Genomic DNA, 26,185 nt, shown 5'->3' on the forward strand with positions numbered 1-26,185 from the left:
AAACTCGGTTCTCAGAACCCCACACAGTGCATGTTTTGCAGGTCTCCTCGCAGAACCACAAGTAAATAATTAGCTCCACAAGTGGACTATTTAAAATGTGTCAGTGAGTAATTAATACACCTATGCACCTGCTGGGTTACCTGCAAAACATACACTGCGTGGGGTCCTGAGGACTGAGTTTGAGAACTTATGGTCTATTCCTTAATAAAGTTTGGAATTATAACAACTGACACTGCACAATTAATAGTTTGTTGATTACCAGACATTATTTCTTACCTTTCATTACATCTCTACAGCTGTAAATCCAGATAGAAAGAATCTGCATGCACAAGTTGCCACTGAGAAACATTTATACAAGGTCACAAGCATGTACATAGAATGCAGGAAGACACTGTCTGAGATTATATGGTTTAAAAAGAAGTCCATTGTAAAACAGGATATAAATGTAGGTGAGCTAAGCTGAGATTGAGAACTCAATTCTTAAACATAACATGCTTTGATTCTCTTTATCTTGAATGCATTTCGTTTTTAAACCAGCTTGAAAAGAAAATGGATTTTGAGTCCATCACCTTAACCACTCGGCCACAACTACCTTAATGTTGTTTCACTGACAAGATGTGTGCAAAATCAATGTTTTCCTTTTTTGGTAGCTTTTACAGTAAGTTAAACTTTGGGAAATGTAAAAGCTACTTTAGTTTCATGGAAAATAAAGTTATCAAGGACAAATGAGCTTAGCTTTCTACATGCATAAAAAGCAGTACGTAGCTAGCAGGATTTGAACCTGCGCGGGGAAACCCCAATAGATTTCAAGTCCATCGCCTTAACCACTCGGCCACAACTACCTGACCTCAATTGGATGGTGCCACTTGGAAATCAAAACATTTTTCCTATTGGCAGAAATATCTGATACATTTTATTTTAATTTGCTTCAATATTAATATGTAAACTTTGTGAAATATAATAGCTAGTATAGTTTAATGTCAAATATAGGTGTCAAGGACTTTTGATCTTGTACTAAATTAATTAGAAATCAGATCCTTTAACATTACACCATGCCAACACTAGTGCTCATGAACTGTATTGTACATTTTACGGACATTTTATCAAATAATAATCATTTAAAATATATTAGGTTTTTCATTGGTCTATTCCACAGGTTCTCAAACTCGGTTTTCAGAACCCCACACAGTGCATGTTTTGCAGGTCTCCTCGCAGAACCACAAGTAAATAATTAGCTCCACAAGTGGACTTTTTAAAATGTGTCAGTAAGTAATTTATACACCTGTGCACCTGCTGGGTTACCTGCAAAACATACACTGTGTGGGGTCCTGAGAACTGAGTTTGAGAACCTATGGTCCATTCCTTAATAAAGTTTGGAATTATAATAACTGACACTGCACAATTAATAGTTTGTTAATTACCAAACATTTTTTCTTACCTTTCATTACATCTCTACAGCTGTAAATCCAGATAGAAAGAATCTGCATGCACAAGTTGCCACTGAGAAACATTTATACAAGGTCACAAGCATGTACATAGAATGCAGGAAGACACTGTCTGAGATTATATGGTTTAAAAAGAAGTCCATTGTAAAACAGGACATAAATGTAGGTGAGCTAAGCTGAGATTGATAACTCAATTCTTAAACATAACATGCTTTGATTCTCTTCATCTTGAATGCATTTCGTTTTTAAACCAGCTTGAAAAGCAAATGGATTTTGAGTCCATCACCTTAACCACTCGGCCACAACTACCTTAATGTTGTTTCACTGACAAGCTGTGTGCAAAATCAATGTTTTCCTTTTTTGGTAGCTTTTACAGTAAGTTAAACTTTGGGAAATGTAAAAGCTACTTTAGTTTCATGGAAAATAAAGTTATCAAGGACAAATGAGCTTAGCTTTCTACATGCATAAAAAGCAGTACGTAGCTAGCAGGATTTGAATCTGCGCGGGGAAACCCCAATAGATTTCAAGTCCATCGCCTTAACCACTCGGCCACAACTACCTGACCTCAATTGGATGGTGCCACTTGGAAATCAAAACATTTTTCCTGTTGGCAGAAATAGCTGATACATTTTATTTTAATTTGCTTCAATATTAATATGTAAACTTTGTGAAATATAATAGCTAGTATAGTTTAATGTCAAATATAGGTGTCAAGGACTTTTGATCTTGTACTAAATTAATTAGAAATCAGATCCTTTAACATCACACCATGCCAACACTAGTGCTCATGAACTGTATTGTACATTTTACGGACATTTTATCAAATAATAATCATTTAAAATATATTAGGTTTTTCATTGGTCTATTCCACAGGTTCTCAAACTCGGTTCTCAGAACCCCACACAGTGCATGTTTTGCAGGTCTCCTCGCAGAACCACAAGTAAATAATTAGCTCCACAAGTGGACTTTTTAAAATGTGTCAGTGAGTAATTAATACACCTATGCACCTGCTGGGTTACCTGCAAAAAATACACTGTGTGGGGTCCTGAGGACTGAGTTTGAGAACTTATGATCTATTCCTTAATAAAGTTTGGAATTATAACAACTGACACTGCACAATTAATAGTTTGTTGATTACCAGACATTATTTCTTACCTTTCATTACATCTCTACAGCTGTAGGTCCAGATAGAAAGAATCTGCATGCATAAGTTGCCACTGGGAAACATTTATACAAGGTCACAAGCATGTACATAGAATGCAGGAAGACACTGTCTGAGATTATATGGTTTAAAAAGAAGTCCAATGTAAAACAGGATATATATGTAGGTGAGCTAAGCTGAGATTGAGAACTCAATTCTTAAACATAACATGCTTTGATTCTCTTTATCTTGAATGCATTTCGTTTTTAAACCAGCTTGAAAAGAAAATGGATTTTGAGTCCATCACCTTAACCACTCGGCCACAACTACCTTAATGTTGTTTCACTGACAAGATGTGTGCAAAATCAATGTTTTCCTTTTTTGGTAGCTTTTACAGTAAGTTAAACTTTGGGAAATGTAAAAGCTACTTTAGTTAGATGGAAAATAAAGTTATCAAGGACAAATGAGCTTAGCTTTCTACATGCATAAAAAGCAGTACGTAGCTAGCAGGATTTGAACCTGCGCGGGGAAACCCCAATAAATTTCAAGTCCATCGCCTTAACCACTCGGCCACAACTACCTGACCTCAATTGGATGGTGCCACTTGGAAATCAAAACATTTTTCCTGTTGGCAGAAATATCTGATACATTTTATTTTAATTTGCTTCAATATTAATATGTAAACTTTGTGAAATATAATAGCTAGTATAGTTTAATGTCAAATATAGGTGTCAAGGACTTTTGATCTTGTACTAAATTAATTAGAAATCAGATCCTATAACATCACACCATGCCAACACTAGTGCTCATGAACTGTATTGTACATTTTACGGACATTTTATCAAATAATAATCATTTAAAATATATTAGGTTTTTCATTGGTCTATTCCACAGGTTCTCAAACTCAGTTCTCAGAACCCCACACAGTGCATGTTTTGCAGGTCTCCTCGCAGAACCACAAGTAAATAATTAGCTCCACAAGTGGACTTTTTAAAATGTGTCAGTGAGTAATTAATACACCTATGCACCTGCTGGGTTACCTGCAAAACATACACTGTGTGGGGTCCTGAGGACTGAGTTTGAGAACTTATGGTCTATTCCTTAAAAAAGTTTGGAATTATAACAACTGACACTGCACAATTAATAGTTTGTTGATTACCAGACATTATTTCTTACCTTTCATTACATCTCTAAGCTGTAAACCAGATAGAAAGAATCTGCATGCATAAGTTGCCACTGGGAAACATTTATACAAGGTCACAAGCATGTACATAGAATGCAGGAAGACACTGTCTGAGATTATATGGTTTAAAAAGAAGTCCATTGTAAAACAGGATATATATGTAGGTGAGCTAAGCTGAGATTGAGAACTCAATTCTTAAACATAACATGCTTTGATTCTCTTCATCTTGAATGCATTTCATTTTTAAACCAGCTTGAAAAGCAAATGGATTTTGAGTCCATCACCTTAACCACTCGGCCACAACTACCTTAATGTTGTTTCACTGACAAGCTGTGTGCAAAATCAATGTTTTCCTTTTTTGGTAGCTTTTACAGTAAGTTAAACTTTGGGAAATGTAAAAGCTACTTTAGTTTCATGGAAAATAAAGTTATCAAGGACAAATGAGCTTAGCTTTCTACATGCATAAAAAGCAGTTCGTAGCTGGCAGGATTTGAACCTGTGCGGGGAAACCCCAATGGATATCAAGTCCATCGCCTTAACCACTCGGCCACAACTACCTGACCTCAATTGGATGGTGCTACTTGGAAATCAAAACATTTTTCCTGTTGGCAGAAATATCTGATACATTTTATTTTAATTTGCTTCAATATTAATATGTAAACTTTGTGAAATATAATAGCTAGTATAGTTTAATGTCAAATATAGGTGTCAAGGACTTTTGATCTTGTATTAAATTAATTAGAAATCAGAGCCTTTAACATCACACCATGCCAACACTAGTGCTCATGAACTGTATTGTACATTTTACGGACATTTTATCAAATAATAATCATTTAAAATATATTAGGTTTTTCATTGGTCTATTCCACAGGTTCTCAAACTCGGTTCTCAGAACCCCACACAGTGCATGTTTTGCAGGTCTCCTCGCAGAACCACAAGTAAATAATTAGCTCCACAAGTGGACTTTTTAAAATGTGTTAGTAAGTAATTAATACACCTGTGCACCTGCTGGGTTACCTGCAAAACATACACTGTGTGGGATCCTGAGAACTGAGTTTGAGAACCTATGGTCTATTCCTTAATAAAGTTTGGAATTATAACAACTGACACTGCATAATTAATAGTTTGTTGATTACCAGACATTATTTCTTACCTTTCATTACATCTCTAAGCTGTAAATCCAGATAGAAAGAATCTGCATGCATAAGTTGCCACTGGGAAACATTTATACAAGGTCACAAGCATGTACATAGAATGCAGGAAGACACGGTCTGAGATTATATGGTTTAAAAAGAAGTCCATTGTAAAACAGGATATATATGTAGGTGAGCTAAGCTGAGATTGATAACTCAATTCTTAAACATAACATGCTTTGATTCTCTTCATCTTGAATGCATTTCGTTTTTAAAACAGCTTGAAAAGCAAATGGATTTTGAGTCCATCACCTTAACCACTCGGCCACAACTACCTTAATGTTGTTTCACTGACAAGCTGTGTGCAAAATCAATGTTTTCCTTTTTTGGTAGCTTTTACAGTAAGTTAAACTTTGGGAAATGTAAAAGCTACTTTAGTTTCATGGAAAATAAAGTTATCAAGGACAAATGAGCTTAGCTTTCTACATGCATAAAAAGCAGTACGTAGCTGGCAGGATTTGAACCTGTGCGGGGAAACCCCAATGGATTTCAAGTCCATCGCCTTAACCACTCGGCCACAACTACCTGACCTCAATTGGATGGTGCTACTTGGAAATCAAAACATTTTTCCTGTTGGCAGAAATATCTGATACATTTTCTTTTAATTTGCTTCAATATTAATATGTAAACTTTGTGAAATATAATAGCTAGTATAGTTTAATGTCAAATATAGGTGTCAAGGACTTTTGATCTTGTACTAAATTAATTAGAAATCAGAGCCTTTAACATCACACCATGCCAACACTAGTGCTCATGAACTGTATTGTACATTTTACGGACATTTTATCAAATAATAATCATTTAAAATATATTAGGTTTTTCATTGGTCTATTCCACAGGTTCTCAAACTCGGTTCTCAGAACCCCACACAGTGCATGTTTTGCAGGTCTCCTCGCAGAACCACAAGTAAATAATTAGCTCCACAAGTGGACTTTTTAAAATGTGTCAGTGAGTAATTAATACACCTATGCACCTGCTGGGTTACCTGCAAAACATACACTGTGTGGGGTCCTGAGGACTGAGTTTGAGAACTTATGGTCTATTCCTTAATACAGTTTGGAATGATAACAACTGACACTGCACAATTAATAGTTTGTTGATTACCAGACATTATTTCTTACCTTTCATTACATCTCTAAGCTGTAAACCAGATAGAAAGAATCTGCATGCATAAGTTGCCACTGGGAAACATTTATACAAGGTCACAAGCATGTACATAGAATGCAGGAAGACACTGTCTGAGATTATATGGTTTAAAAAGAAGTCCAATGTAAAACAGGATATAAATGTAGGTGAGCTAAGCTGAGATTGATAACTCAATTCTTAAACATAACATGCTTTGATTCTCTTCATCTTGAATGCATTTTGTTTTTAAACCAGCTTGAAAAGCAAATGGATTTTGAGTCCATCACCTTAACCACTCGGCCACAACTACCTTAATGTTGTTTCACTGACAAGATGTGTGCAAAATCAATGTTTTCCTTTTTTGGTAGCTTTTACAGTAAGTTAAACTTTGGGAAATGTAAAAGCTACTTTAGTTTCATGGAAAATAAAGTTATCAAGGACAAATGAGCTTAGCTTTCTACATGCATAAAAAGCAGTACGTAGCTAGCAGGATTTGAACCTGTGCGGGGAAACCCCAATAGATTTCAAGTCCATCGCCTTAACCACTCGGCCACAACTACCTGACCTCAATTGGATGGTGCCACTTGGAAATCAAAAATTTTTTCCTGTTGGCAGAAATATCTGATACATTTTATTTTAATTTGCTTCAATATTAATATGTAAACTTTGTGAAATATAATAGCTAGTATAGTTTAATGTCAAATATAGGTGTCAAGGACTTTTGATCTTGTATTAAATTAATTAGAAATCAGAGCCTTTAACATCACACCATGCCAACACTAGTGCTCATGAACTGTATTGTACATTTTACGGACATTTTATCAAATAATAATCATTTAAAATATATTAGGTTTTTCATTGGTCTATTCCACAGGTTCTCAAACTCGGTTCTCAGAACCCCACACAGTGCATGTTTTGCAGGTCTCCTCGCAGAACCACAAGTAAATAATTAGCTCCACAAGTGGACTTTTTAAAATGTGTTAGTAAGTAATTAATACACCTGTGCACCTGCTGGGTTACCTGCAAAACATACACTGTGTGGGATCCTGAGAACTGAGTTTGAGAACCTATGGTCTATTCCTTAATAAAGTTTGGAATTATAACAACTGACACTGCATAATTAATAGTTTGTTGATTACCAGACATTATTTCTTACCTTTCATTACATCTCTAAGCTGTAAATCCAGATAGAAAGAATCTGCATGCATAAGTTGCCACTGGGAAACATTTATACAAGGTCACAAGCATGTACCTAGAATGCAGGAAGACACTGTCTGAGATTATATGGTTTAAAAAGAAGTCCATTGTAAAACAGGATATATATGTAGGTGAGCTAAGCTGAGATTGAGAACTCAATTCTTAAACATAACATGCTTTGATTCTCTTCATCTTGAATGCATTTTGTTTTTAAACCAGCTTGAAAAGCAAATGGATTTTGAGTCCATCACCTTAACCACTCGACCACAACTACCTTAATGTTGTTTCACTGACAAGATGTGTGCAAAATCAATGTTTTCCTTTTTTGGTAGCTTTTACAGTAAGTTAAACTTTGGGAAATGTAAAAGCTACTTTAGTTAGATGGAAAATAAAGTTATCAAGGACAAATGAGCTTAGCTTTCTACATGCATAAAAAGCAGTACGTAGCTAGCAGGATTTGAACCTGTGCGGGGAAACCCCAATAGATTTCAAGTCCATCGCCTTAACCACTCGGCCACAACTACCTGACCTCAATTGGATGGTGCCACTTGGAAATCAAAACATTTTTCCTGTTGGCAGAAATATCTGATACATTTTATTTTAATTTGCTTCAATATTAATATGTAAACTTTGTGAAATATAATAGCTAGTATAGTTTAATGTCAAATATAGGTGTCAAGGACTTTTGATCTTGTACTAAATTAATTAGAAATCAGATCCTATAACATCACACCATGCCAACACTAGTGCTCATGAACTGTATTGTACATTTTACGGACATTTTATCAAATAATAATCATTTAAAATATATTAGGTTTTTCATTGGTCTATTCCACAGGTTCTCAAACTCAGTTCTCAGAACCCCACACAGTGCATGTTTTGCAGGTCTCCTCGCAGAACCACAAGTAAATAATTAGCTCCACAAGTGGACTTTTTAAAATGTGTCAGTGAGTAATTAATACACCTATGCACCTGCTGGGTTACCTGCAAAACATACACTGTGTGGGGTCCTGAGGACTGAGTTTGAGAACTTATGGTCTATTCCTTAAAAAAGTTTGGAATTATAACAACTGACACTGCACAATTAATAGTTTGTTGATTACCAGACATTATTTCTTACCTTTCATTACATCTCTAAGCTGTAAACCAGATAGAAAGAATCTGCATGCATAAGTTGCCACTGGGAAACATTTATACAAGGTCACAAGCATGTACATAGAATGCAGGAAGACACTGTCTGAGATTATATGGTTTAAAAAGAAGTCCATTGTAAAACAGGATATATATGTAGGTGAGCTAAGCTGAGATTGAGAACTCAATTCTTAAACATAACATGCTTTGATTCTCTTCATCTTGAATGCATTTCATTTTTAAACCAGCTTGAAAAGCAAATGGATTTTGAGTCCATCACCTTAACCACTCGGCCACAACTACCTTAATGTTGTTTCACTGACAAGCTGTGTGCAAAATCAATGTTTTCCTTTTTTGGTAGCTTTTACAGTAAGTTAAACTTTGGGAAATGTAAAAGCTACTTTAGTTTCATGGAAAATAAAGTTATCAAGGACAAATGAGCTTAGCTTTCTACATGCATAAAAAGCAGTTCGTAGCTGGCAGGATTTGAACCTGTGCGGGGAAACCCCAATGGATATCAAGTCCATCGCCTTAACCACTCGGCCACAACTACCTGACCTCAATTGGATGGTGCTACTTGGAAATCAAAACATTTTTCCTGTTGGCAGAAATATCTGATACATTTTATTTTAATTTGCTTCAATATTAATATGTAAACTTTGTGAAATATAATAGCTAGTATAGTTTAATGTCAAATATAGGTGTCAAGGACTTTTGATCTTGTATTAAATTAATTAGAAATCAGAGCCTTTAACATCACACCATGCCAACACTAGTGCTCATGAACTGTATTGTACATTTTACGGACATTTTATCAAATAATAATCATTTAAAATATATTAGGTTTTTCATTGGTCTATTCCACAGGTTCTCAAACTCGGTTCTCAGAACCCCACACAGTGCATGTTTTGCAGGTCTCCTCGCAGAACCACAAGTAAATAATTAGCTCCACAAGTGGACTTTTTAAAATGTGTTAGTAAGTAATTAATACACCTGTGCACCTGCTGGGTTACCTGCAAAACATACACTGTGTGGGATCCTGAGAACTGAGTTTGAGAACCTATGGTCTATTCCTTAATAAAGTTTGGAATTATAACAACTGACACTGCATAATTAATAGTTTGTTGATTACCAGACATTATTTCTTACCTTTCATTACATCTCTAAGCTGTAAATCCAGATAGAAAGAATCTGCATGCATAAGTTGCCACTGGGAAACATTTATACAAGGTCACAAGCATGTACATAGAATGCAGGAAGACACTGTCTGAGATTATATGGTTTAAAAAGAAGTCCATTGTAAAACAGGATATATATGTAGGTGAGCTAAGCTGAGATTGATAACTCAATTCTTAAACATAACATGCTTTGATTCTCTTCATCTTGAATGCATTTCGTTTTTAAACCAGCTTGAAAAGCAAATGGATTTCGAGTCCATCACCTTAACCACTCGGCCACAACTACCTTAATGTTGTTTCACTGACAAGCTGTGTGCAAAATCAATGTTTTCCTTTTTTGGTAGCTTTTACAGTAAGTTAAACTTTGGGAAATGTAAAAGCTACTTTAGTTTCATGGAAAATAAAGTTATCAAGGACAAATGAACTTAGCTTTCTACATGCATAAAAAGCAGTACGTAGCTGGCAGGATTTGAACCTGCGCGGGGAAACCCCAATGGATTTCAAGTCCATCGCCTTAACCACTCGGCCACAACTACCTGACCTCAATTGGATGGTGCTACTTGGAAATCAAAACATTTTTCCTGTTGGCAGAAATATCTGATACATTTTCTTTTAATTTGCTTCAATATTAATATGTAAACTTTGTGAAATATAATAGCTAGTATAGTTTAATGTCAAATATAGGTGTCAAGGACTTTTGATCTTGTACTAAATTAATTAGAAATCAGAGCCTTTAACATCACACCATGCCAACACTAGTGCTCATGAACTGTATTGTACATTTTACGGACATTTTATCAAATAATAATCATTTAAAATATATTAGGTTTTTCATTGGTCTATTCCACAGGTTCTCAAACTCAGTTCTCAGAACCCCACACAGTGCATGTTTTGCAGGTCTCCTCGCAGAACCACAAGTAAATAATTAGCTCCACAAGTGGACTTTTTAAAATGTGTCAGAGAGTAATTAATACACCTATGCACCTGCTGGGTTACCTGCAAAACATACACTGTGTGGGGTCCTGAGGACTGAGTTTGAGAACTTATGGTCTATTCCTTAATACAGTTTGGAATTATAACAACTGACACTGCACAATTAATAGTTTGTTGATTACCAGACATTATTTCTTACCTTTCATTACATCTCTAAGCTGTAAACCAGATAGAAAGAATCTGCATGCATAAGTTGCCACTGGGAAACATTTATACAAGGTCACAAGCATGTACATAGAATGCAGGAAGACACTGTCTGAGATTATCTGGTTTAAAAAGAAGTCCATTGTAAAACAGGATATAAATGTAGGTGAGCTAAGCTGAGATTGATAACTCAATTCTTAAACATAACATGCTTTGATTCTCTTCATCTTGAATGCATTTCGTTTTTAAACCAGCTTGAAAAGCAAATGGATTTTGAGTCCATCACCTTAACCACTCGGCCACAACTACCTTAATGTTGTTTCACTGACAAGATGTGTGCAAAATCAATGTTTTCCTTTTTTGGTAGCTTTTACAGTAAGTTAAACTTTGGGAAATGTAAAAGCTACTTTAGTTTCATGGAAAATAAAGTTATCAAGGACAAATGAGCTTAGCTTTCTACATGCATAAAAAGCAGTACGTAGCTAGCAGGATTTGAACCTGTGCGGGGAAACCCCAATAGATTTCAAGTCCATCGCCTTAACCACTCGGCCACAACTACCTGACCTCAATTGGATGGTGCCACTTGGAAATCAAAAAATTTTTCCTGTTGGCAGAAATATCTGATACATTTTATTTTAATTTGCTTCAATATTAATATGTAAACTTTGTGAAATATAATAGCTAGTATAGTTTAATGTCAAATATAGGTGTCAAGGACTTTTGATCTTGTACTAAATTAATTAGAAATCAGATCCTTTAACATCACACCATGCCAACACTAGTGCTCATGAACTGTATTGTACATTTTACGGACATTTTATCAAATAATAATCATTTAAAATATATTAGGTTTTTCATTGGTCTATTCCACAGGTTCTCAAACTCGGTTCTCAGAACCCCACACAGTGCATGTTTTGCAGGTCTCCTCGCAGAACCACAAGTAAATAATTAGCTCCACAAGTGGACTTTTTAAAATGTGTCAGTGAGTAATTAATACACCTATGCACCTGCTGGGTTACCTGCAAAAAATACACTGTGTGGGGTCCTGAGGACTGAGTTTGAGAACTTATGATCTATTCCTTAATAAAGTTTGGAATTATAACAACTGACACTGCACAATTAATAGTTTGATGATTACCAGACATTATTTCTAACCTTTCATTACATCTCTACAGCTGTAGGTCCAGATAGAAAGAATCTGCATGCATAAGTTGCCACTGGGAAACTGTTATACAAGGTCACAAGCATGTACATAGAATGCAGGAAGACACTGTCTGAGATTATATGGTTTAAAAAGAAGTCTATTGTAAAACAGGATATATATGTAGGTGAGCTAAGCTGAGATTGAGAACTCAATTCTTAAACATAACATGCTTTGATTCTCTTTATCTTGAATGCATTTCGTTTTTAAACCAGCTTGAAAAGAAAATGGATTTTGAGTCCATCACCTTAACCACTCGGCCACAACTACCTTAATGTTGTTTCACTGACAAGATGTGTGCAAAATCAATGTTTTCCTTTTTTGGTAGCTTTTACAGTAAGTTAAACTTTGGGAAATGTAAAAGCTACTTTAGTTTCATGGAAAATAAAATTATCAAGGACAAATGAGCTTAGCTTTCTACATGCATAAAAAGCAGTACGTAGCTAGCAGGATTTGAACCTGCGCGGAGAAACCCCAATAGATTTCAAGTCCATCGCCTTAACCACTCGGCCACAACTACCTGACCTCAATTGGATGGTGCCACTTGGAAATCAAAACATTTTTCCTGTTGGCAGAAATATCTGATACATTTTATTTTAATTTGCTTCAATATTAATATGTAAACTTTGTGAAATATAATAGCTAGTATAGTTTAATGTCAAATATAGGTGTCAAGGACTTTTGATCTTGTACTAAATTAATTAGAAATCAGAGCCTTTAACATCACACCATGCCAACACTAGTGCTCATGAACTGTATTGTACATTTTACGGACATTTTATCAAATAATAATCATTTAAAATATATTAGGTTTTTCATTGGTCTATTCCACAGGTTCTCAAACTCGGTTCTCAGAACCCCACACAGTGCATGTTTTGCATGTCTCCTCGCAGAACCACAAGTAAATAATTAGCTCCACAAGTGGACTTTTTAAAATGTGTCAGTGAGTAATTAATACACCTATGCACCTGCTGGGTTACCTGCAAAAAATACACAGTGTGGGGTCCTGAGGACTGAGTTTGAGAACTTATGATCTATTCCTTAATAAAGTTTGGAATTATAACAACTGACACTGCACAATTAATAGTTTGTTGATTACCAGACATTATTTCTTACCTTTCATTACATCTCTACAGCTGTAAGTCCAGATAGAAAGAATCTGCATGCATAAGTTGCCACTGGGAAACATTTATACAAGGTCACAAGCATGTACATAGAATGCAGGAAGACACTGTCTGAGATTATATGGTTTAAAAAGAAGTCCATTGTAAAACAGGATATATATGTAGGTGAGCTAAGCTGAGATTGAGAACTCAATTCTTAAACATAACATGCTTTGATTCTCTTCATCTTGAATGCATTTCGTTTTTAAACCAGCTTGAAAAGCAAATGGATTTTGAGTCCATCACCTTAACCACTCGGCCACAACTACCTTAATGTTGTTTCACTGACAAGCTGTGTGCAAAATCAATGTTTTCCTTTTTTGGTAGCTTTTACAGTAAGTTAAACTATGGGAAATGTAAAAGCTACTTTAGTTTCATGGAAAATAAAGTTATCAAGGACAAATGAGCTTAGCTTTCTACATGCATAAAAAGCAGTACGTAGCTAGCAGGATTTGAATCTGCGCGGGGAAACCCCAATAGATTTCAAGTCCATCGCCTTAACCACTCGGCCACAACTACCTGACCTCTATCGGATGGTGCCACTTGGAAATCAAAACAGTTTTCCTGTTGGCAGAAATAGCTGATACATTTTATTTTAATTTGCTCCAATATTAATATGTAAACTTTGTGAAATATAATAGCTAGTATAGTTTAATGTCAAATATAGGTGTCAAGGACTTTTGATCTTGTACTAAATTAATTAGAAATCAGATCCTTTAACATCACACCATGCCAACACTAGTGCTCATGAACTGTATTGTACATTTTACGGACATTTTATCAAATAATAATCAATTAAAATATATTAGGTTTTTCATTGGTCTATTCCACAGGTTCTCAAACTCGGTTCTCAGAACCCCACACAGTGCATGTTTTGCAGGTCTCCTCGCAGAACCACAAGTAAATAATTAGCTCCACAAGTGACTTTTTAAAATGTGTCAGTGAGTAATTAATACACCTATGCACCTGCTGGGTTACCTGCAAAAAATACACTGTGTGGGGTCCTGAGGACTGAGTTTGAGAACTTATGATCTATTCCTTAATAAAGTTTGGAATTATAACAACTGACACTGCACAATTAATAGTTTGTTGATTACCAGACATTATTTCTTACCTTTCATTACATCTCTACAGCTGTAGGTCCAGATAGAAAGAATCTGCATGCATAAGTTGCCACTGGGAAACATTTATACAAGGTCACAAGCATGTACATAGAATGCAGGAAGACACTGTCTGAGATTATATGGTTTAAAAAGAAGTCCATTGTAAAACAGGATATATATGTAGGTGAGCTAAGCTGAGATTGAGAACTCAATTCTTAAACATAACATGCTTTGATTCTCTTCATCTTGAATGCATTTCGTTTTTAAACCAGCTTGAAAAGCAAATGGATTTTGAGTCCATCACCTTAACCACTCGGCCACAACTACCTTAATGTTGTTTCACTGACAAGCTGTGTGCAAAATCAATGTTTTCCTTTTTTGGTAGCTTTTACAGTAAGTTAAACTATGGGAAATGTAAAAGCTACTTTAGTTTCATGGAAAATAAAGTTATCAAGGACAAATGAGCTTAGCTTTCTACATGCATAAAAAGCAGTACGTAGCTAGCAGGATTTGAATCTGCGCGGGGAAACCCCAATAGATTTCAAGTCCATCGCCTTAACCACTCGGCCACAACTACCTGACCTCAATCGGATGGTGCCACTTGGAAATCAAAACAGTTTTCCTGTTGGCAGAAATAGCTGATACATTTTATTTTAATTTGCTCCAATATTAATATGTAAACTTTGTGAAATATAATAGCTAGTATAGTTTAATGTCAAATATAGGTGTCAAGGACTTTTGATCTTGTACTAAATTAATTAGAAATCAGATCCTTTAACATCACACCATGCCAACACTAGTGCTCATGAACTGTATTGTACATTTTACGGACATTTTATCAAATAATAATCAATTAAAATATATTAGGTTTTTCATTGGTCTATTCCACAGGTTCTCAAACTCGGTTCTCAGAACCCCACACAGTGCATGTTTTGCAGGTCTCCTCGCAGAACCACAAGTAAATAATTAGCTCCACAAGTGACTTTTTAAAATGTGTCAGTGAGTAATTAATACACCTATGCACCTGCTGGGTTACCTGCAAAAAATACACTGTGTGGGGTCCTGAGGACTGAGTTTGAGAACTTATGATCTATTCCTTAATAAAGTTTGGAATTATAACAACTGACACTGCACAATTAACAGTTTGTTGATTACCAGACATTATTTCTTACCTTTCATTACATCTCTACAGCTGTAGGTCCAGATAGAAAGAATCTGCATGCATAAGTTGCCACTGGGAAACATTTATACAAGGTCACAAGCATGTACATAGAATGCAGGAAGACACTGTCTGAGATTATATGGTTTAAAAAGAAGTCCATTGTAAAACAGGATATATATGTAGGTGAGCTAAGCTGAGATTGAGAACTCAATTCTTAAACATAACATGCTTTGATTCTCTTCATCTTGAATGCATTTCATTTTTAAACCAGCTTGAAAAGCAAATGGATTTTGAGTCCATCACCTTAACCACTCGGCCACAACTACCTTAATGTTGTTTCACTGACAAGCTGTGTGCAAAATCAATGTTTTCCTTTTTTGGTAGCTTTTACAGTAAGTTAAACTTTGGGAAATGTAAAAGCTACTTTAGTTTCATGGAAAATAAAGTTATCAAGGACAAATGAGCTTCGCTTTCTACATGCATAAAAAGCAGTTCGTAGCTGGCAGGATTTGAACCTGTGCGGGGAAACCCCAATGGATATCAAGTCCGTCGCCTTAACCACTCGGCCACAACTACCTGACCTCAATTGGATGGTGCTACTTGGAAATCAAAACATTTTTCCTGTTGGCAGAAATATCTGATACATTTTATTTTAATTTGCTTCAATATTAATATGTAAACTTTGTGAAATATAATAGCTAGTATAGTTTAATGTCAAATATAGGTGTCAAGGACTTTTGATCTTGTACTAAATTAATTAGAAATCAGAGCCTTTAACATCACACCATGCCAACACTAGTGCTCATGAACTGTATTGTACATTTTACGGACATTTTATCAAATAATAATCATTTAAAATATATTAGGTTTTTCATTGGTCTATTCCACAGGTTCTCAAACTCAGTTCTCAGAACCCCACACAGTGCATGTTTTGCAGGTCTCCTCGCAGAACCACAAGTAAATAATTAGCTCCACAAGTGGACTTTTTAAAATGTGTCAGTGAGTAATTAATACACCTATGCACCTGCTGGGTTACCTGCAAAACATACACTGTGTGGGGTCCTGAGGACTGAGTTTGAGAACTTATGGTCTATTCCTTAATACAGTTTGGAATTATAACAACTGACACTGCACAATTAATAGTTTGTTGATTACCAGACATTATTTCTTACCTTTCATTACATCTCTAAGCTGTAAACCAGATAGAAAGAATCTGCATGCATAAGTTGCCACTGGGAAACATTTATACAAGGTCACAAGCATGTACATAGAATGCAGGAAGACACTGTCTGAGATTATCTGGTTTAAAAAGAAGTCCATTGTAAAACACGATATAAATGTAGGTGAGCTAAGCTGAGATTGATAACTCAATTCTTAAACATAACATGCTTTGATTCTCTTCATCTTGAATGCATTTCGTTTTTAAACCAGCTTGAAAAGCAAATGGATTTTGAGTCCATCACCTTAACCACTCGGCCACAACTACCTTAATGTTGTTTCACTGACAAGATGTGTGCAAAATCAATGTTTTCCTTTTTTGGTAGCTTTTACAGTAAGTTAAACTTTGGGAAATGTAAAAGCTACTTTAGTTTCATGGAAAATAAAGTTATCAAGGACAAATGAGCTTAGCTTTCTACATGCATAAAAAGCAGTACGTAGCTAGCAGGATTTGAACCTGTGCGGGGAAACCCCAATAGATTTCAAGTCCATCGCCTTAACCACTCGGCCACAACTACCTGACCTCAATTGGATGGTGCCACTTGGAAATCAAAAATTTTTTCCTGTTGGCAGAAATATCTGATACATTTTATTTTAATTTGCTTCAATATTAATATGTAAACTTTGTGAAATATAATAGCTAGTATAGTTTAATGTCAAATATAGGTGTCAAGGACTTTTGATCTTGTACTAAATTAATTAGAAATCAGATCCTTTAACATCACACCATGCCAACACTAGTGCTCATGAACTGTATTGTACATTTTACGGACATTTTATCAAATAATAATCATTTAAAATATATTAGGTTTTTCATTGGTCTATTCCACAGGTTCTCAAACTCGGTTCTCAGAACCCCACACAGTGCATGTTTTGCAGGTCTCCTCGCAGAACCACAAGTAAATAATTAGCTCCACAAGTGGACTTTTTAAAATGTGTCAGTGAGTAATTAATACACCTATGCACCTGCTGGGTTACCTGCAAAAAATACACTGTGTGGGGTCCTGAGGACTGAGTTTGAGAACTTATGATCTATTCCTTAATAAAGTTTGGAATTATAACAACTGACACTGCACAATTAATAGTTTGATGATTACCAGACATTATTTCTAACCTTTCATTACATCTCTACAGCTGTAGGTCCAGATAGAAAGAATCTGCATGCATAAGTTGCCACTGGGAAACTGTTATACAAGGTCACAAGCATGTACATAGAATGCAGGAAGACACTGTCTGAGATTATATGGTTTAAAAAGAAGTCTATTGTAAAACAGGATATATATGTAGGTGAGCTAAGCTGAGATTGAGAACTCAATTCTTAAACATAACATGCTTTGATTCTCTTTATCTTGAATGCATTTCGTTTTTAAACCAGCTTGAAAAGAAAATGGATTTTGAGTCCATCACCTTAACCACTCGGCCACAACTACCTTAATGTTGTTTCACTGACAAGATGTGTGCAATATCAATGTTTTCCTTTTTTGGTAGCTTTTACAGTAAGTTAAACTTTGGGAAATGTAAAAGCTACTTTAGTTTCATGGAAAATAAAGTTATCAAGGACAAATGAGCTTAGCTTTCTACATGCATAAAAAGCAGTACGTAGCTAGCAGGATTTGAACCTGCGCGGAGAAACCCCAATAGATTTCAAGTCCATCGCCTTAACCACTCGGCCACAACTACCTGACCTCAATTGGATGGTGCCACTTGGAAATCAAAACATTTTTCCTGTTGGCAGAAATATCTGATACATTTTATTTTAATTTGCTTCAATATTAATATGTAAACTTTGTGAAATATAATAGCTAGTATAGTTTAATGTCAAATATAGGTGTCAAGGACTTTTGATCTTGTACTAAATTAATTAGAAATCAGAGCCTTTAACATCACACCATGCCAACACTAGTGCTCATGAACTGTATTGTACATTTTACGGACATTTTATCAAATAATAATCATTTAAAATATATTAGGTTTTTCATTGGTCTATTCCACAGGTTCTCAAACTCGGTTCTCAGAACCCCACACAGTGCATGTTTTGCAGGTCTCCTCGCAGAACCACAAGTAAATAATTAGCTCCACAAGTGGACTTTTTAAAATGTGTCAGTGAGTAATTAATACACCTATGCACCTGCTGGGTTACCTGCAAAAAATACACAGTGTGGGGTCCTGAGGACTGAGTTTGAGAACTTATGATCTATTCCTTAATAAAGTTTGGAATTATAACAACTGACACTGCACAATTAATAGTTTGTTGATTACCAGACATTATTTCTTACCTTTCATTACATCTCTACAGCTGTAAGTCCAGATAGAAAGAATCTGCATGCATAAGTTGCCACTGGGAAACATTTATACAAGGTCACAAGCATGTACATAGAATGCAGGAAGACACTGTCTGAGATTATATGGTTTAAAAAGAAGTCCATTGTAAAACAGGATATATATGTAGGTGAGCTAAGCTGAGATTGAGAACTCAATTCTTAAACATAACATGCTTTGATTCTCTTCATCTTGAATGCATTTCGTTTTTAAACCAGCTTGAAAAGCAAATGGATTTTGAGTCCATCACCTTAACCACTCGGCCACAACTACCTTAATGTTGTTTCACTGACAAGCTGTGTGCAAAATCAATGTTTTCCTTTTTTGGTAGCTTTTACAGTAAGTTAAACTTTGGGAAATGTAAAAGCTACTTTAGTTTCATGGAAAATAAAGTTATCAAGGACAAATGAGCTTCGCTTTCTACATGCATAAAAAGCAGTTCGTAGCTGGCAGGATTTGAACCTGTGCGGGGAAACCCCAATGGATATCAAGTCCATCGCCTTAACCACTCGGCCACAACTACCTGACCTCAATTGGATGGTGCTACTTGGAAATCAAAACATTTTTCCTGTTGGCAGAAATATCTGATACATTTTATTTTAATTTGCTTCAATATTAATATGTAAACTTTGTGAAATATAATAGCTAGTATAGTTTAATGTCAAATATAGGTGTCAAGGACTTTTGATCTTGTATTAAATTAATTAGAAATCTGAGCCTTTAACATCACACCATGCCAACACTAGTGCTCATGAACTGTATTGTACATTTTACGGACATTTTATCAAATAATAATCATTTAAAATATATTAGGTTTTTCATTGGTCTATTCCACAGGTTCTCAAACTCGGTTCTCAGAACCCCACACAGTGCATGTTTTGCAGGTCTCCTCGCAGAACCACAAGTAAATAATTAGCTCCACAAGTGGACTTTTTAAAATGTGTTAGTAAGTAATTAATACACCTATGCACCTGCTGGGTTACCTGCAAAACATACACTGTGTGGGATCCTGAGAACTGAGTTTGAGAACCTATGGTCTATTCCTTAATAAAGTTTGGAATTATAACAACTGACACTGCATAATTAATAGTTTGTTGATTACCAGACATTATTTCTTACCTTTCATTACATCTCTAAGCTGTAAATCCAGATAGAAAGAATCTGCATGCATAAGTTGCCACTGGGAAACATTTATACAAGGTCACAAGCATGTACATAGAATGCAGGAAGACACTGTCTGAGATTATATGGTTTAAAAAGAAGTCCATTGTAAAACAGGATATATATGTAGGTGAGCTAAGCTGAGATTGATAACTCAATTCTTAAACATAACATGCTTTGATTCTCTTCATCTTGAATGCATTTCGTTTTTAAACCAGCTTGAAAAGCAAATGGATTTTGAGTCCATCACCTTAACCACTCGGCCACAACTACCTTAATGTTGTTTCACTGACAAGCTGTGTGCAAAATCAATGTTTTCCTTTTTTGGTAGCTTTTACAGTAAGTTAAACTTTGGGAAATGTAAAAGCTACTTTAGTTTCATGGAAAATAAAGTTATCAAGGACAAATGAACTTAGCTTTCTACATGCATAAAAAGCAGTACGTAGCTGGCAGGATTTGAACCAGCGCGGGGAAACCCCAATGGATTTCAAGTCCATCGCCTTAACCACTCGGCCACAACTACCTGACCTCAATTGGATGGTGCTACTTGGAAATCAAAACATTTTTCCTGTTGGCAGAAATATCTGATACATTTTATTTTAATTTGCTTCAATATTAATATGTAAACTTTGTGAAATATAATAGCTAGTATAGTTTAATGTCAAATATAGGTGTCAAGGACTTTTGATCTTGTACTAAATTAATTAGAAATCAGAGCCTTTAACATCACACCATGCCAACACTAGTGCTCATGAACTGTATTGTACATTTTACGGACATTTTATCAAATAATAATCATTTAAAATATATTAGGTTTTTCATTAGTCTATTCCACAGGTTCTCAAACTCAGTTCTCAGAACCCCACACAGTGCATGTTTTGCAGGTCTCCTCGCAGAACCACAAGTAAATAATTAGCTCCACAAGTGGACTTTTTAAAATGTGTCAGTGAGTAATTAATACACCTATGCACCTGCTGGGTTACCTGCAAAACATACACTGCGTGGGGTCCTGAGGACTGAGTTTGAGAACTTATGGTCTATTCCTTAATAAAGTTTGGAATTATAACAACTGACACTGCACAATTAATAGTTTGTTGATTACCAGACATTATTTCTTACCTTTCATTACATCTCTACAGCTGTAAATCCAGATAGAAAGAATCTGCATGCACAAGTTGCCACTGAGAAACATTTATACAAGGTCACAAGCATGTACATAAAATGCAGGAAGACACTGTCTGAGATTATATGGTTTAAAAAGAAGTCCATTGTAAAACAGGATATATATGTAGGTGTGCTAAGCTGAGATTGATAACTCAATTGTTAAACATAACATGCTTTGATTATCTTCATCTTGAATGCATTTCGTTTTTAAACCAGCTTGAAAAGCAAATGGATTTTGAGTCCATCACCTTAACCACTCGGCCACAACTACCTTAATGTTGTTTCACTGACAAGCTGTGTGCAAAATCAATGTTTTCCTTTTTTGGTAGCTTTTACAGTAAGTTAAACTTTGGGAAATGTAAAAGCTACTTTAGTTTCATGGAAAATAAAGTTATCAAGGACAAATGAGCTTAGCTTTCTACATGTATAAAAAGCAGTATGTAGCTGGCAGGATTTGAACCTGCGCGGGGAAACCCCAATGGATTTCAAGTCCATAGCCTTAACCACTCGGCCACAACTACCTGAACTCAATTGGATGGTGCTACTTGGAAATCAAAACATTTTTCCTGTTGGCAGAAATACCTGATACATTTTATTTTAATTTGCTTCAATATTAATATGTAAACTTTGTGAAATATAATAGCTAGTATAGTTTAATGTCAAATATAGGTGTCAAGGACTTTTGATCTTGTACTAAATTAATTAGAAATCAGAGCCTTTAACATCACACCATGCCAACACTAGTGCTCATGAACTGTATTGTACATTTTACGGACATTTTATCAAATAATAATCATTTAAAATATATTAGGTTTTTCATTGGTCTATTCCACAGGTTCTCAAACTCGGTTTTCAGAACCCCACACAGTGCATGTTTTGCAGGTCTCCTCGCAGAACCACAAGTAAATAATTAGCTCCACAAGTGGACTTTTTAAAATGTGTCAGTAAGTAATTAATACACCTGTGCACCTGCTGGGTTACCTGCAAAACATACACTGTGTGGGGTCCTGAGGACTCAGTTTGAGAACTTATGGTCTATTCCTTAATAAAGTTTGGAATTATAACAACTGACACTGCACAATTAATAGTTTGTTAATTACCAAACATTTTTTCTTACCTTTCATTACATCTCTACAGCTGTAAATCCAGATAGAAAGAATCTGCATGCACAAGTTGCCACTGAGAAACATTTATACAAGGTCACAAGCATGTACATAGAATGCAGGAAGACACTGTCTGAGATTATATGGTTTAAAAAGAAGTCCATTGTAAAACAGGATATAAATGTAGGTGAGCTAAGCTGAGATTGATAACTCAATTTTTAAACATAACATGCTTTGATTCTCTTCATCTTGAATGCATTTCGTTTTTAAACCAGCTTGAAAAGCAAATGGATTTTGAGTCCATCACCTTAACCACTCGGCCACAACTACCTTAATGTTGTTTCACTGACAAGCTGTGTGCAAAATCAATGTTTTCCTTTTTTGGTAGCTTTTACAGTAAGTTAAACTTTGGGAAATGTAAAAGCTACTTTAGTTTCATGGAAAATAAAGTTATCAAGGACAAATGAGCTTAGCTTTCTACATGCATAAAAAGCAGTACGTAGCTGGCTGGATTTGAACCTGCGCGGGGAAACCCCAATAGATTTCAAGTCCATCGCCTTAACCACTCGGCCACAACTACCTGACCTCAATTGGATCGTGCCACATGGAAATCAAAACATTTTTCCTGTGGCAGAAATATCTGATACATTTTATTTTAATTTGCTTCAATATTAATATGTAAACTTTGTGAAATATAATAGCTAGTATAGTTTAATGTCAAATATAGGTGTCAAGGACTTTTGATCTTGTACTAAATTAATTAGAAATCAGATCATTTAACATCACACCATGCCAACACTAGTGCTCATGAACTGTATTGTACATTTTACGGACATTTTATCAAATAATAATCATTTAAAATATATTAGGTTTTTCATTGGTCTATTCCACAGGTTCTCAAACTCGGTTCTCAGAACCCCACACAGTGCATGTTTTGCAGGTCTCCTCGCAGAACCACAAGTAAATAATTAGCTCCACAAGGAGACTTTTTAAAATGTGTCAGTGAGTAATTAATACACCTATGCACCTGCTGGGTTACCTGCAAAACATACACTGCGTGGGGTCCTGAGGACTGAGTTTGAGAACTTATGGTCTATTCCTTAATAAAGTTTGGAATTATAACAACTGACACTGCACAATTAATAGTTTGTTGATTACCAGACATTATTTCTTACCTTTCATTACATCTCTACAGCTGTAAATCCAGATAGAAAGAATCTGCATGCACAAGTTGCCACTGAGAAACATTTATACAAGGTCACAAGCATGTACATAGAATGCAGGAAGACACTGTCTGAGATTATATGGTTTAAAAAGAAGTCCATTGTAAAACAGGATATATATGTAGGTGAGCTAAGCTGAGATTGATAACTCAATTGTTAAACATAACATGCTTTGATTATCTTCATCTTGAATGCATTTTGTTTTTAAACCAGCTTGAAAAGCAAATGGATTTTGAGTCCATCACCTTAACCACTCGGCCACAACTACCTTAATGTTGTTTCACTGACAAGCTGTGTGCAAAATCAATGTTTTCCTTTTTTGGTAGCTTTTACAGTAAGTTAAACTTTGGGAAATGTAAAAGCTACTTTAGTTTCATGGAAAATAAAGTTGTCAAGGACAAATGAGCTTAGCTTTCTTCATGCATAAAAAGCAGTACGTAGCTGGCAGGATTTGTACCTGCGTGGGGGAAACCCCTATAGATTTCAAGTCCATCGCCTTAACCACTCGGCTACAACTACCTGACCTCGATTGGATGGTGCCACATGGAAATCAAAACATTTTTCCTGTTGGCAGAAATATCTGATACATTTTATTTTAATTTGCTTCAATATTAATATGTAAACTTTGTGAAATATAATAGCTAGTATAGTTTAATGTCAAATATAGGTGTCAAGGACTTTTGATCTTGTACTAAATTAATTAGAAATCAGATCCTTTAATATCACACCATGCCAACACTAGTGCTCATGAACTGTAGTGTACATTTTACGGACATTTTATCAAATAATAATCATTTAATATATATTAGGTTTTTCATTGGTCTATTCCACAGGTTCTCAAACTCGGTTCTCAGAACCCCACACAGTGCATGTTTTGCAGGTCTCCTCGCAGAACCACAAGTAAATAATTAGCTCCACAAGTGGACTTTTTAAAATGTGTCAGTGAGTAATTAATACACCTATGCACCTGCTGGGTTACCTGCAAAACATACACTGCGTGGGGTCCTGAGGACTGAGTTTGAGAACTTATGGTCTATTCCTTAATAAAGTTTGGAATTATAACAACTGACACTGCACAATTAATAGTTTGTTGATTACCAGACATTATTTCTTACCTTTCATTACATCTCTACAGCTGTAAATCCAGATAGAAAGAATCTGCATGCACAAGTTGCCACTGAGAAACATTTATACAAGGTCACAAGCATGTACATAGAATGCAGGAAGACACTGTCTGAGATTATATGGTTTAAAAAGAAGTCCATTGTAAAACAGGATATATATGTAGGTGAGCTAAGCTGAGATTGATAACTCAATTGTTAAACATAACATGCTTTGATTATCTTCATCTTGAATGCATTTTGTTTTTAAACCAGCTTGAAAAGCAAATGGATTTTGAGTCCATCACCTTAACCACTCGGCCACAACTACCTTAATGTTGTTTCACTGACAAGCTGTGTGCAAAATCAATGTTTTCCTTTTTTGGTAGCTTTTACAGTAAGTTAAACTTTGGGAAATGTAATAGCTACTTTAGTTTCATGGAAAATAAAGTTATCAAGGACAAATGAGCTTAGCTTTCTACATGCATAAAAAGCAGTACGTAGCTGGCAGGATTTGAACCTGCGCAGGGTAACCCCAATGGATTTTAAGTCCATCGCCTTAACCACTCGGCCACAACTACCTGAACTCAATTGGATGGTGCCACTTGGAAATCAAAACATTTTTCCTGTTGGCAGAAATATCTGATACATTTTATTTTAATTTGCTTCAATATTAATATGTAAACTTTGTGAAATATAATAGCTAGTATAGTTTAATGTCAAATATAGGTGTCAAGGACTTTTGATCTTGTACTAAATTAATTAGAAATCAGATCCTTTAACATCACACCATGCCAACACTAGTGCTCATGAACTGTATTGTACATTTTACGGACATTTTATCAAATAATAATAATTTAAAATATATTAGGTTTTTCATTGGTCTATTCCACAGGTTCTCAAACTCGGTTCTCAGAACCCCACACAGTGCATGTTTTGCAGGTCTCCTCGCAGAACCACAAGTAAATAATTAGCTCCACAAGTGGACTTTTTAAAATGTGTCAGTGAGTAATTAATACACCTATGCACCTGCTGGGTTACCTGCAAAACATACACTGCGTGGGGTCCTGAGGACTGAGTTTGAGAACTTATGGTCTATTCCTTAATAAAGTTTGGAATTATAACAACTGACACTGCACAATTAATAGTTTGTTGATTACCAGACATTATTTCTTACCTTTCATTACATCTCTACAGCTGTAAATCCAGATAGAAAGAATCTGCATGCACAAGTTGCCACTGAGAAACATTTATACAAGGTCACAAGCATGTACATAGAATGCAGGAAGACACTGTCTGAGATTATATGGTTTAAAAAGAAGTCCATTGTAAAACATGATATAAATGTAGGTGAGCTAAGCTGAGATTGATAACTCAATTCTTAAACATAACATGCTTTGATTCTCTTCATCTTGAATGCATTTCGTTTTTAAACCAGCTTGAAAAGCAAATGGATTTTGAGTCCATCACCTTAACCACTCGGCCACAACTACCTTAATGTTGTTTCACTGACAAGCTGTGTGCAAAATCAATGTTTT

At 35.4% G+C, this 26,185-nt stretch overlaps 22 non-coding genes across 22 annotated transcripts; all 22 read right to left on the minus strand.

Moving 5' to 3' along the window:
* Positions 1-760: 760 nt before the first annotated feature.
* Positions 761-842, minus strand: TRNAS-UGA (transfer RNA serine (anticodon UGA)). The gene has a single exon. It is a non-coding gene; the product is annotated as a tRNA-Ser (tRNA).
* Positions 843-1,922: 1,080 nt separating this feature from the next.
* TRNAS-UGA (transfer RNA serine (anticodon UGA)) lies at positions 1,923-2,004 on the minus strand. Its single transcript has one exon. It is a non-coding gene; the product is annotated as a tRNA-Ser (tRNA).
* A 1,080-nt stretch (positions 2,005-3,084) lies between these two features.
* TRNAS-UGA (transfer RNA serine (anticodon UGA)) lies at positions 3,085-3,166 on the minus strand. Its single transcript has one exon. It is a non-coding gene; the product is annotated as a tRNA-Ser (tRNA).
* A 1,078-nt stretch (positions 3,167-4,244) lies between these two features.
* TRNAS-UGA (transfer RNA serine (anticodon UGA)) lies at positions 4,245-4,326 on the minus strand. Its single transcript has one exon. It is a non-coding gene; the product is annotated as a tRNA-Ser (tRNA).
* A 1,079-nt stretch (positions 4,327-5,405) lies between these two features.
* TRNAS-UGA (transfer RNA serine (anticodon UGA)) lies at positions 5,406-5,487 on the minus strand. The gene has a single exon. It is a non-coding gene; the product is annotated as a tRNA-Ser (tRNA).
* A 1,078-nt stretch (positions 5,488-6,565) lies between these two features.
* Positions 6,566-6,647, minus strand: TRNAS-UGA (transfer RNA serine (anticodon UGA)). Its single transcript has one exon. It is a non-coding gene; the product is annotated as a tRNA-Ser (tRNA).
* A 1,079-nt stretch (positions 6,648-7,726) lies between these two features.
* Positions 7,727-7,808, minus strand: TRNAS-UGA (transfer RNA serine (anticodon UGA)). The gene has a single exon. It is a non-coding gene; the product is annotated as a tRNA-Ser (tRNA).
* A 1,078-nt stretch (positions 7,809-8,886) lies between these two features.
* On the minus strand, positions 8,887-8,968 carry TRNAS-UGA (transfer RNA serine (anticodon UGA)). Its single transcript has one exon. It is a non-coding gene; the product is annotated as a tRNA-Ser (tRNA).
* Positions 8,969-10,047: 1,079 nt separating this feature from the next.
* TRNAS-UGA (transfer RNA serine (anticodon UGA)) lies at positions 10,048-10,129 on the minus strand. The gene has a single exon. It is a non-coding gene; the product is annotated as a tRNA-Ser (tRNA).
* Positions 10,130-11,207: 1,078 nt separating this feature from the next.
* TRNAS-UGA (transfer RNA serine (anticodon UGA)) lies at positions 11,208-11,289 on the minus strand. Its single transcript has one exon. It is a non-coding gene; the product is annotated as a tRNA-Ser (tRNA).
* Positions 11,290-12,369: 1,080 nt separating this feature from the next.
* TRNAS-UGA (transfer RNA serine (anticodon UGA)) lies at positions 12,370-12,451 on the minus strand. The gene has a single exon. It is a non-coding gene; the product is annotated as a tRNA-Ser (tRNA).
* Positions 12,452-13,531: 1,080 nt separating this feature from the next.
* On the minus strand, positions 13,532-13,613 carry TRNAS-UGA (transfer RNA serine (anticodon UGA)). The gene has a single exon. It is a non-coding gene; the product is annotated as a tRNA-Ser (tRNA).
* A 1,079-nt stretch (positions 13,614-14,692) lies between these two features.
* TRNAS-UGA (transfer RNA serine (anticodon UGA)) lies at positions 14,693-14,774 on the minus strand. Its single transcript has one exon. It is a non-coding gene; the product is annotated as a tRNA-Ser (tRNA).
* A 1,079-nt stretch (positions 14,775-15,853) lies between these two features.
* Positions 15,854-15,935, minus strand: TRNAS-UGA (transfer RNA serine (anticodon UGA)). The gene has a single exon. It is a non-coding gene; the product is annotated as a tRNA-Ser (tRNA).
* Positions 15,936-17,013: 1,078 nt separating this feature from the next.
* Positions 17,014-17,095, minus strand: TRNAS-UGA (transfer RNA serine (anticodon UGA)). Its single transcript has one exon. It is a non-coding gene; the product is annotated as a tRNA-Ser (tRNA).
* A 1,080-nt stretch (positions 17,096-18,175) lies between these two features.
* Positions 18,176-18,257, minus strand: TRNAS-UGA (transfer RNA serine (anticodon UGA)). The gene has a single exon. It is a non-coding gene; the product is annotated as a tRNA-Ser (tRNA).
* Positions 18,258-19,337: 1,080 nt separating this feature from the next.
* TRNAS-UGA (transfer RNA serine (anticodon UGA)) lies at positions 19,338-19,419 on the minus strand. The gene has a single exon. It is a non-coding gene; the product is annotated as a tRNA-Ser (tRNA).
* A 1,079-nt stretch (positions 19,420-20,498) lies between these two features.
* Positions 20,499-20,580, minus strand: TRNAS-UGA (transfer RNA serine (anticodon UGA)). Its single transcript has one exon. It is a non-coding gene; the product is annotated as a tRNA-Ser (tRNA).
* A 1,080-nt stretch (positions 20,581-21,660) lies between these two features.
* On the minus strand, positions 21,661-21,742 carry TRNAS-UGA (transfer RNA serine (anticodon UGA)). Its single transcript has one exon. It is a non-coding gene; the product is annotated as a tRNA-Ser (tRNA).
* A 1,080-nt stretch (positions 21,743-22,822) lies between these two features.
* TRNAS-UGA (transfer RNA serine (anticodon UGA)) lies at positions 22,823-22,904 on the minus strand. Its single transcript has one exon. It is a non-coding gene; the product is annotated as a tRNA-Ser (tRNA).
* Positions 22,905-23,983: 1,079 nt separating this feature from the next.
* Positions 23,984-24,066, minus strand: TRNAS-UGA (transfer RNA serine (anticodon UGA)). The gene has a single exon. It is a non-coding gene; the product is annotated as a tRNA-Ser (tRNA).
* A 1,080-nt stretch (positions 24,067-25,146) lies between these two features.
* TRNAL-UAA (transfer RNA leucine (anticodon UAA)) lies at positions 25,147-25,228 on the minus strand. The gene has a single exon. It is a non-coding gene; the product is annotated as a tRNA-Leu (tRNA).
* Positions 25,229-26,185: the final 957 nt, after the last annotated feature.

Source organism: Pseudophryne corroboree, chromosome 11 (genome assembly GCF_028390025.1).
Source record: "Pseudophryne corroboree isolate aPseCor3 chromosome 11, aPseCor3.hap2, whole genome shotgun sequence".
NCBI classification, from domain to species: domain Eukaryota; kingdom Metazoa; phylum Chordata; class Amphibia; order Anura; family Myobatrachidae; genus Pseudophryne; species Pseudophryne corroboree.